At 40.2% G+C, this 10,405-nt stretch overlaps 1 long non-coding RNA gene across 1 annotated transcript; it reads right to left on the reverse strand.

The window, feature by feature from the left end:
• Positions 1-4,727: 4,727 nt before the first annotated feature.
• LOC135983549 (uncharacterized) lies at positions 4,728-6,120 on the reverse strand. Its single transcript, XR_010601228.1, has 2 exons — positions 5,614-6,120; positions 4,728-5,203 (listed from the first exon to the last, which is right to left on the reverse strand). It is a non-coding gene; the product is annotated as an uncharacterized LOC135983549 (long non-coding RNA).
• Positions 6,121-10,405: the final 4,285 nt, after the last annotated feature.

The following is a 10,405-nucleotide window of genomic DNA, read 5'->3' on the forward strand; positions in this document are numbered from 1 at the left end:
CTTGTCCCATTCTTCTTCATGGAAGGTGATCTTGTAGCCTGCAACAACATCGATGGCAGCCCTCAACATCGTTCACGATCCAGATGAGTGAAGACTGTTCTTTGATTCATCGAAGACGAGTCTTAAAGCTGTTTTACTGCATAATGTCAACGTTTTGCCATCAATTCCAGTTGGTCATGCAGTCCATATGAAGGAAACCTATGACAACATGAAACAACTTTTGAGGTGCATAAACTATGACCAACATCAGTGGCAGCTTTGTGGCGATTTGAAGGTTGTTGCTCTCTTGCTTGGTCTGCAGACTGGATACACAAAGTACTGCTGTTTTCTCTGCGAATGGGATAGTCATGCAAGAGATTCCCACTACATCAAGAAAGATTGGCCACGCCGACAGTCATTGGAGCCTGGCAGGAAAAGTGTTCAGCATCCACCACTTGTTGAATCAAGGAAGATTTTGTTACCACCCTTACACATCAAGCTGGGTCTGATGAAGAACTTTGTCAAGGTCATTGACAAAACACAAGTAGCTTTCAAGTACCTCCGTGGAAAATTTCCAAGGTTAAGAGAAGCTAAGATAAAGGAAGGTGTCTTTGTTGGTCCTCAGATTCATGAACTTCTTTGAGATGATGCATTTGACCATGCACTGCGTGGCAAGGAAAAGACGGCATGGAAAGCCTTCCAGTTAGTGGCAATACATTTTCTCAGAAACAACAAGGCAGACAACTACAGGTTGTTGGTGGAAAACCTCCTCAAGGCATACAAAAGCCTTGGTCGCAACATGTCACTAACGATACATTTTTTGCACTCTCATCTAGATTTTTTTCCACCAAACTGCGGAGCAGTGAGCGACGAGCACGATGAGTGATTTCACCAGGACATTGCAACAATGGAGGAACGCTATTAGGGCAAATGGAGCCCATCAATGCTTGCAGTCTATTGCTGGACAGTGACAAGAGATGCTCCATTTAATGAATACAAGAGACAAGCCAAGAAGCGCCGAGCAGACACTGAATAGGACTAAACTATGTACATAATAGTTTTTTGCCTTTTGTTTCATAATACATTTTTTTTATATAACCCTTTTGCTGATTTTTAAAGTGTTACATAAACAGGACAGGTGAAATATTATCATGTAAAGCAACCATAAACACATGAAAAGACCTAGGTTTACAATTTATGATTAAAACTCTACTATCTACACAATATAAATAGACATAAAATGTAAAAACTTAAATATCTTAGAAACAGTAGCCAATCAGTTGTTTTAATTGTCATATTTGAATTCAGCACATCAAAATACATAATAAATAGCACATTTTATCTCTGAAGCACACGACTTCTCAAAAATTGTAGACCAGTGTTACTAACCAGGAGCTATTCAAATCAGGTGAAAAGACCAGATGGGGTGGCTGGATGGGATTCGAATGTGCCTTATTCTGATGTGAAATTATTGCTGGTTGCTTTGGTGAAACGTATTTATGATTAGGGCAGTGACATCTCATAAAATGTGTAAAAGATGCCCAAGGGAAAGCCCCATTGCTTAACTGTACAGGACAAAGCACTCAGAATTATAATATAGACTAGAATAATTCTGCATGGGACAAGGGGAAGACCAGATGATTTAGGGCTATGTCGTATACATCTTAAGTGTGCTGGTGAGTGCTTACACTGAAGTCAATAGGACTATTATTCGTGTAAGTAGTTCGTGTGACACAATGTTGCTTCTAATGAGCCTCATTTTAAAAATACTGAGACCCATTTGTAGTCACAGCAATTGTGAGCTACAGCATGTCCCTTCAAGCTGTGTGCATGAAAATAGTATCTCGTGCAAGCAAATGGGTATTTGTACAGGAAAAAATGTGCTCACATGTTTACACAAATCTGCTCCTTTTCCTTTCTGTAGAAGTGGCCCAGCAAGCTCTTGAGGGCAGGATCTGTGTATCCCTGTGTGCTTGGAGAGCATCCATCACACGCTGACATAATACACTGCTACCTCGATATAACATGACCCGATATAACACAAATTCAGATATAACGCGGTAAAGCAGTGCTCGGGGTGGTGGTGGAGAGGGCTGTGCACTCCGGTGGATCAAAGCAAGTTCAATATAACGCTGTTCCACCTATAACACGGTCAGATTTTTTGGCTTCCGAGGACAGCGTTATATCGAGGTAGAGGTGTGTGTTACCGAAATATCGGGTCCACCTAGCTGAGAGCCAATAACAGCCAGACAGGGATAAGGAGGAGTTGCTTTATTCTGCAGAAGAAAGGAGAGCTTTGCACCTTAGTACAAAAACTTTGTCTTACACACATTTTACAGATTTTTTATACACATTCAGACAAAGGTCCTTGCAGTGTTAACACTTGATTGGTGGTTGTCAGACCCGTGCTTTTGCTATCTGGTCAGTGAAAACCGGCTTGGGACCAGCTCCAACTACCGTAAGGCCTTGAAGGGAAGACAGTTGAAAAGTTCAGGCTACTGTGTACTTGAAGTGTCTGCTTCCCCCTTATGGCCCGGTTGACATAAAGGCTGCTCTGTTAAGGGGGGGTCACTAGTAACTTTCACAGTCTTCCCTTCGGGCCTGACAAACTTTAAATTTGTCAGGCCCGTTACGCAATTTGCGATCAAGCTGGAGGGACAGATACTGGGTTTTCTTATGGACAGCAGAGCTTTTGATCATAGCATTACACAGGCATTTGGCACATTGTATTATTGTCTAAATAACACATAGAAAGAAAAGAATTCATTTAACAATTGTTTGAAAGAGCCCCGTAAACCATGACCCAAGGTCTGGAAGGAGGTCCTCAAAACTAAAGGTGTGATCAAGAGATACAGCATGGAAAACAACAGCAGCATTCTGTTTATACATAGGTCATTCTGATATCTTGTTTTGCTTACTAATGTAGACTCTTAGTCTACATTTTATATTATTTACACAAGGTCGCAACAACTTTTTACACAGTTTTTTTTTACTTGCCTTACACATTTTTTGCTTCTACAAATCTCGCATTATTAGGGTTACAGTTAGCTTAACTTTTGCTAACGAACTGTCATGCATTGCATTTCTTTTTTGTTAGTTTTTTTTTTGCTTTTATAACTTTTTTTTTTGTATACTAGTATAACAAACATTTTTAAATTTTTATTTGCATTAAGTTTTGGAATTCAGATTTTACTTTAGATGCTTTAACTTAAAGGGTTTTGATTGGATGTAATGACAATGCATGATGAGCATGGACATGAAAGGTATTACTATTATTACGTTTTTTACAACAATAACATAATTTTAAGATAACTAATAACAATACAAGCAATAACATTCCCATAGCAATACTATACTGGGGTTGTTGTACAGCTTTAGTTATAAAGCACAATACATTATACTTAGTACATAAAATAGATACTTTATTAACAGTATGAAAGGCATACTTTTTAACTTGATATATATTTTGAAGCATGTGAATTTGCCTTTGTACTTCAGAGATTTTCTGAATTTTTGGTAACAGTGAAAACAAATTCTGAAATCTATCAGATACTAAACTAGTCCAATTAAAGGGTATCTGGAACTTAAGGGCTACTTGAAAAACTTTATCTGCAGGCCAGTAAATGATATGGTTGCCTGCAGTGGTAGTGAGATTAAAATGTATGTCTTGCGATATGGTGTCATTAACATAAACACAGCTATTATTAGCTTGAAAAAATAAGTGTCCTGTCAGGGTAGTTCTTTGTCTTTTACTTTTTTAGCAAACGTAGTCATGAAGAGTAACAACTTCTCCTGGCTTCAGTTTACGGATACACTGAAGCTGTGGGGGTTTTAATGACTAAAATGTCTATTGACTTTTTAACTTTATTTAAATGTCAGATGTAATTCTAGGAGCACTGACTAAAAATCGATTGGGCATACCAGGAGATCTAATTTTTCAGATGTTTTGGTGAATTACTTAATTTTACATGCATTTTTTTTATGGACCCGGCAGGATTCGGTATGTGGGAGCCCACACCCCCCCCAACCGGTCCATATGCTTGGAAGGAGCACTGAGAATGTCTGCACTTCCACTCAGAAAGTCTCCAAGTATGTCTTTATGGCCACAGATCAGATGGTACTCCTGATGTGTTTGTAAGGGCAGTGGGCCAAGCTTGATGCTCTAGATCATTCCGAATGGCCATTAGCTGGTCATTCAGGAAATTCTGAATTTTTGAACATGCTAGATCTTACTGCAATGCCTTCCCAGCCTCAGTGATATTTAATACTATCTCTGTCAGCAACTTCTGGGTCATAGAACTAAGGGCGGAGATAACATGTAACTCACCAATTCCAGCCTGTACCTGGGTTAGCTGTGCCTTAATTTTTTATTATGTTTTTGGTTCTTAAAAATATTTTAAACTGCTGCTGCACTTTTGGCCCCATCCCATAGGGATCCAGTCAAGTCACTTTTCTTTCTAGAGGAAATAACTCAAACCCTCTGTTGTGCTAATCTAATGGCAGCCCCCTGTGAGCAATTTGGGTATGTAGTGGTGATCTGGAAACTGAATAAGGGTAATGAAAATTTAACAGTCCCTAGTGTAGTGTTAATTACAGTTTATTGATATTTTAATACATTTTTTTTTGGTGTAGTACTATACCACATTCTTAAGCATGGGTCTTACAAGTTTCTTCCTGCCAGTGTATAATTCTTTGTTTTTTTACTAGGGTCAGTTTTTAATGTTTTTTGTAGTCAGGAATCCCTGGACTTTGGTGGTTCCAATGAAGCAAGTGTTTTTTTTTTTTTTTTTTTGAAACAGTGTGATTTAGCATTATACAGGGGAGAGGTTACTAGCACATTACTTTGTAATGGTTTTGCTTCTTCTAGAAAAATCCAGAGGCACAGTAGGTCTGTCAGTGGACAAGGGAGAGGTTACTAGCACTTCACCTTGTCTTTTTTTTTTTTTTTTGCTGTTTAGAAGGCACAGCAGAGCTAGAAGGAGAAATAGGCTTATCAGTCGAAGAGTCCTCCTGAGGTGGAGGGGTCTTTTTACAGTGAGAAGCATGGGTCCAGGCAGGTAGTCCTTGGCACTTCACAGCGGTGTTAGTGGTTAACAGCACTTGGAAAGGGCCTTTCCAGTGGGGAGCCAAAGCAGTCTTTCGTTGATGAACTTTACATAGACTCAGTCTCCTTGTTTCAATCAATGGCAGGGCTGCTAGGGTCTTTGGGTAGCACTTCTTTTATCTGTGAGAAAAGAAACTTAACACATTTCATTAATGCCTGGCAGTGTTTTGCAGATCTCATAGTTGCTTGGGCACATTCAGCCCCCCCTTTTCTTGGCTATTAGCCAAGTCTTAGCTGTGGGCAGTGTCCTTGGATGGGCCAGCATCTTATCTTTGGACTGAGCTTGCTGGCTATTTTTTTTCCAGTTAACTCGTTCTGTTTTTTTTTTTGCTTTTTTTTTTGGCTTTTTTTAACTTACAAAGGAAACTTCCACTCTTCACTCATACACCTTCTCTCAAAAATGAACACATACACAATTGCCATTATACAGTACATTAGTCTTATTACTCAATGTATGCTATGTACACTCTTTCAGTAAAATAACTTTATTACAGAGCTTTGGAGCAACAAACCAGGACAAGCACACCCACCTTTGAGGAGTCCACTCGGTACAACCTCTGGTGTCTAATAGCTTTCCTCCCTCCCCAGCCCTCTGGCTAGAAATCTGAGGTAGCCAGAAGGATCCCATGGGCAATATGGGGAGTGGGTTAACTTTTCATGTCCTTACTTCCAAAGACTGTTGGTATGCAAATTTTAACAACAATTTTGGCCATAGAACATAAAAATAATTCCTATTGTGCCAGCGAATGCATGGTACGTTGAATGCTATTCAGCTGGCATCCGTTTTCTCTGATGATCTGAAAGACAAAAGAACAGAGGTCTACCCCTTCTGGGCAGTCAGTTATTGCTTAAAATATTTTTTTTATATACACATAGTCGTGTTGATTTTAGACAAAACAGAGGAATTACTCCATATTTCCTTGTATTTGTTTCATAGGCAGCCCAGGTTTCAGTGGCTTCTACCTTATTAGTTAGAAAATTGCATTAATACAGATGCTTTCTGGCTTGCTTTCAGATCTAAAGCTATCTACAGCTTAAAGATTTTTACTTAAGAAGTTACAATTAACTTTTTTAGACTTTTGATTGCCTTTTACTTCTAACTCCTGCTTTCAAACACCCAGTGATCTGAAAAAGACAACACAACCTATATTGGTAGGTTTGCATTTCTTTTACTTCTGCTACAATATACACTGCACATGTTCTGGGGAAAATGCACATCTTATCTACAATTCAATTTTTACAACACTAGCCACATTAATTTCTACACAAGTTGTAACTATTTCTTTTTAAACACTAGGTAAAGACTATTTACTTAACATATAATCTAAAGGGCTATCCTCAGAGGGTTTTACCAGAGACCCACTCATCTGCCTGCTGACACTTTAACAGAGAATTACACAGAGAACAGAGGGAATTATGGCCTAATTACTAGAGACCCACCTACTTGCCTGCTGACACTCTAACAGAGAATTACACAGAGAACAGAGGGAATTATGGCCTAATAGGATCCTATTACAGGAATTTCTACTAATACTGACCGCTACAGGGGACGGGACAGAAGGATCCCAATTCGACCTCAGAGCTTCATCGCACGCGATGGCTTCTACTCTGAGGAATTACGAATGAGAGGCTCAGTTCCGTCCACACACCTAACGCCCAAATGTATAAGACAGAAATTCATTAACCGGTTAACCAGACCAGAACCAGATAGTGTCTCCTTATCCTATTAGGACTCACCTTATCGGAGCACGAACCCCAGGGGCTGCGGTGAAGCAGAGAAAAGGGGCGAAACACCCTGTTGGCGCCGTTCTCAATTCGCCGCAGCCGTCCGGAGTCCAATGTCCGAGCTAGGATAGTCCCATCTGGGTCGCCAGAAACTGTTACCGAAATATCGGGTCCACCTAGCTGAGAGCCAATAACAGCCAGACAGGGATAAGGAGGAGTTGCTTTATTCTGCAGAAGAAAGGAGAGCTTTGCACCTTAGTACAAAAACTCTGTCTTACACACATTTTACAGATCCTTTATACACATTCAGACAAAGGTCCTTGCAGTGTTAACACTTGATTGGTGGTTGTCAGACCCGTGCTTTTGCTATCTGGTCAGTGAAAACCGGCTTGGGACCAGCTCCAACTACCGTAAGGCCTTGAAGGGAAGACAGTTGAAAAGTTCAGGCTACTGTGTACTTGAAGTGTCTGCTTCCCCCTTATGGCCCGGTTGACATAAAGGCTGCTCTGTTAAGGGGGGGTCACTAGTAACTTTCACATGTGTATATAAATAATAATAATAGTTCCTTTCCGGCTCTAGTTTTTATGATTCTATAGAAGACAATTGCACTTACTGTTCTTGGTGTGTGTGTGTGTGTGTGTGTGTGTGTGTGTGTCTGTGTAAGAGAGAGAAGGACTGAGCATTAAAACCAAAAGGAGAGGGCCCAATTCTGTTCCCGTGGCAGACAATGGGCCTTTTGCCATCATCTTCAATAGTTATTGAATTGAATCCAGTGCTAGGGCAAATGTGTTAACAAAGGCAAAATCCTGCATATGCTAATACAATAGGGAGGAGAATACAGAGAGGAAGAGGTATCAATGCAATGACATTTGGATTCATTTGAGTCCTCTTCACACACAAAAACAAAACAAAGGAAGAAAGGTTTAAACTTAGAACTCTATGTATCTGGATTAAAATGAACATTTTAGGTCAGATTTTTTTTTTTTGGTCCCCCTTAGTTTTCCTAGTCTTCTAAACAATTCTGGGAGACGGGGATTAGAAGCAGCTGCAAGCCTGCATGTGTTCTGAAGGGCACAGTAGGACAATGAGGAATTTAGATATCATTCATTTTCTTTTCTTTCTCCCTCTCCCCCTGCCCCCAATTCAACGTGGGAAATAATCAGTCATTCACAGTCGTGGAGAATGACCCCCTACCTCTCATAGCCCATATCCAAAAAACCTTTGGCAAAGCAGACCTGAATTCCAGCTCCCTCAGCACGGCTGGAAGTCACACTCTGCACCATAGGACATAGGGATTCATGAATCATGGGCTTATACCAAACTATACACTGAGTACCTTCAATCAGTTGTCAGAAATACTGATTGACCACTTTCTGAGCACTCAATATATTTCCACTTTTGTTTTAATGCCTTTTTCAGTTTGCACAATGAGCTTATGGGATGTCACTGGAATCAAGTTCTTTTCTGATTAAAATCCTTTTTTTTTTTTTTAAACCCAGCTTTGCAGCAGGGATGCGAGCCTGAAAGGCCCAGCATGGCAAAGATACATTCCTGATGATTTATGCAGCTTCACTTCCTTGATGATTACCCCAAATAAATCATGTTGGTATTTTCAGCAGTGATTTAGCTGCCCTTTACATTCATATAAATCTTCAGGCCAAGGAGAAAATTAGCCAAGTCCACACATTGATCTTGTGAGGTAAATTGTACCTAGGCAGCAGGAGCTCCATTGATAAACAATGAGGCAGTGCAAATAACTTATCAGTTTGCTTTTAATCAATGCTACTTCTCACAATGTATTATTCTAGCAATGGGTCTAAATCACTGTGCACTATAACTGTTGTTTTCAAAACCTTTTAATCTAATTGGAAAATCTTCCTTTCTACTAGTAATAAACACTCACTAAATTGTCTGCACCTAATTGAGCGGTAGTAATTTATGTGAGCTCCCCACTGCTTTTTCTCTCTTTAATCAGACAGACTGCTCTATGTCTTTAACTAATGAAATCTAAGAATTCACCCAGTAGATCTGATCCAATGTCTCTATTGAATAAATCTTCATTAACACTGGCATATCCCACACCCTCCCTGTCCCGCTTCATCATTAACTCAGAGCCATACCTGTCATCAGAAGGCTATGGCCACTGCTTTATTTATACGAATAAACAAGCGTTGGTCATGAACATAGCACCAAATTAGCATGGACCACACATTAGATCAGGGGTTCTCAAACCTCATTGCACCGCGACCCCCTTCTGACAAGAAAAATTATGACGCTGCCCCAGGAGGGGGAACCAAAGCCTGAGCCTGCCCAAGCTCTGCCACCCTGGGTGAGGTGCGGGGGGAGGGGGCGTGTCAAAGTCCAAGCCCCACTGGCCTGGGCAGGGGAGCCAAAGTCGAAGCCCAAGGGTTTCAGCCCCAGGCAGGGGGCCTGTAACTTGAGCCACGCTGCTTGGTGCAGTGGGACTCAGGCTTTGGCTTTGGCCCGGGGTGATGGGGCCCAGGCTTTGGACCTGGGCCCCAGCAAGTCTAAGCCAGCCCTGGCAAACCCATTAAAATGGAGTTGTGACCCACTTTGGGGTCCCAACCCACAGTTTGAGAACTGCTGCACTAGACCACTTAACCTGCGAGGACCTAATAATAATAACAACACTGACGTCCTTTTACCAGGAAGGAGAAATAAACACTCTTGACTATGTGTGCTAGAAGTATTGCCAACTGCAGTATATATTTATAGTCTGGAATTTCCCCCCACTCTGTCTAGAGATCAATCCAGATCACTAGTATCAGAAGAGATCCCTCAAGATACTCAGAACAAAGGATCATTTCCAGATAGTTATGTTCTTGACAAGGTCCTAGTTGCTAATTTAAGGCATGTGTCACGTCAACAACTCAGTCAAAGCCTATAAAGTGTGCTGTAAATTCATCGTGTCTGATCCTGAAGAAGTGCACCCATCCAGGCCAAATAATGATAAGCACCCAGTCATAATTAGAGCTGGTCAAAAATTTTCCAACAGAACAATTTCCACTGGAAAATACTGTATAATTGCAACCAAACTTTCAAGTGGGACTATGTCAATTTCGATGACATTTCGTTTCATTAAAAGAAATGAAAAAAAAATAACCAAAATGTTTTGATATTGGTCAAAATGGTCCATTTCAATTTTTGCAGAATACAATGTTTTTCATTTTGAAATTACTTTGTTTTGGAATGTATTATTTTATATTATACTTTTTAAATTTACTTTAAACGTCAAAATTTTAACAAAACATTTCAATTTTATTGAAACAGAACATGTTGCTCAACCCAAAATTAATTTTTTTTAAAAATTTGGTTTCACAGGAAATTTCTTAATTCTTTGTTTTAGTTCCGATTCAGAATGAAACACATTTGGAAACTGTGGCATTTCCCGTGAAATGGAAATTCTGATTCCCACACAGTTCTAGTCATCAGACTGTCACCACTTTTACCCTTCTTACGTGGTCCTGAAGTCGCCAGGGCGTGATGCTGGACCAAGTTAGAGATGCCTTTTAAAAACAAATCTGAAAAATCCATAAGCCAAATTCAAACCCTGTGTATGTGGGTGCAACTCCATTG

The sequence above is a fragment of the Chrysemys picta genome, chromosome 5, assembly GCF_011386835.1.
Source record: "Chrysemys picta bellii isolate R12L10 chromosome 5, ASM1138683v2, whole genome shotgun sequence".
NCBI lineage: Eukaryota > Metazoa > Chordata > Testudines > Emydidae > Chrysemys > Chrysemys picta.